Source organism: Orycteropus afer, unplaced genomic scaffold (genome assembly GCF_000298275.1).
Source record: "Orycteropus afer afer isolate SDZICR_OR568_19922 unplaced genomic scaffold, OryAfe1.0 scaffold00127, whole genome shotgun sequence".
NCBI classification, from domain to species: domain Eukaryota; kingdom Metazoa; phylum Chordata; class Mammalia; order Tubulidentata; family Orycteropodidae; genus Orycteropus; species Orycteropus afer.
Window position 1 is genome coordinate 7,016,172 of NW_006921714.1, and position 1,485 is coordinate 7,017,656.

The window sequence follows — 1,485 nt, forward strand, 5'->3', positions numbered from 1 at the left end:
GGAGGGTAACAAGGGAAAGTGTTCAGTGCAGATCAGTGAGTAAGCACCAGCCCGCCTGTGCTTACCTTGCTCCCGGAGACCCGGTCCCTCTCGGGAGGGTAACAAGGGAGCCGTCTGAGCGGAAAAGGAATATGGCACTTAAAAGTAGCTGCTGCCCTCCTTCCTTGGGCTGATACAGACCAACATTTGATAATAAAACTTAAGGTGAAAGGAGGGACTGAGGCAGTCACTCCTGTTGTTGCTGTTTGGTGTTGTTGACTCAGTTCCAATTTACAGCAACCCTACATACAATGGAAAGAAACACTGCCTGGTCCTGGACCATCTTCACCATTGCTGTTGGCACTGTGTCAATCCATCTCCTTGAAGGTCTTCCTCTGTTTTGCTATTTTACCAAGCATGATGTCCTTCTTTAGGGACTCATCCTTCCTGGTAACATATCCAAAGTACTTGAGATGAAGTCTCACCATTTTTGCTTCTAGGTAGCAGTCCTGCTGTACTTTTTCCAGGACAGATTTGTTCATTCTTCTGGCAGTCCAAAGCATATTCAATAGTGTCTGCCAACACCATAATTCAAAAGCATCACTTCTTTGGTCTTCCTTATACACTGTGCAGCTTTCACAAGCTTATGAGGTGATTGAAAATACTATGGCTTAGATGAAGCACACCTTAATCTTCAAAGTGACATTTTTGCTTTTGAACACTTTGAAGAGTCAATCCAGGCAATGTCAAAACAGTTTGCTTATCTAGTATATGTTCCCTCTGTGGATGCAGCACTCACCCTTGCCCCACACAGGGTGGAGGCCAGTGGGGCCACATGAATGAAAACCTGACAACCTGCTGGGACCTAGGAGAAGAGGAGCTACTTAGGCAGCTGAGGGAAAAGGAAATGAGGACACTCTGTCAGAATGCTCCTTAGAAGCAAGGACACATCATCAGGAGGGCCCAGTCTCTGGAAAAGGACATCATGCTTGGTAAAAGGAAAGTGGAGAGTGAACGAGAAAGAAGATCCTCAATGAGATGGACTGACAGTGGCTGCAACAATGGGTTCAACCATATCAACAGTCTTGAAGAGGCACAGAATTGGGCAACGTTTCATTCTGTTACTCATAAGGCCACACTTTTGGTTCTCCAGTGCCACTCTAACAGAAAATACCTAAAGCGGAGATGACTTTAATAAACAGGAGTTTATTCTCTTACAGTTCAGGAGGCTGGAAGTCCAAGTTCAAAGTGCCAGCTCTAAGGTTGGGTGAAAGTCTCTCAACCTTGGGCATGGCAGGCCACTGGTTCAAGTCCAGAGATAGTTCCAAGATCAGCAGAAAACATGGTAGATGGCTGAGTGAAGACTCAGCTACATGCAGGATCCAAGCATGCCAAAAAGCTCAGAGATCTTTCTCAAAGCTGTCTTCTTAAATACTGGAAGCAGACCACATCCCTAAGGCATCCCTAGTCAGCTCCTCCAGTAGATTCCATCATAGAGATGATTAC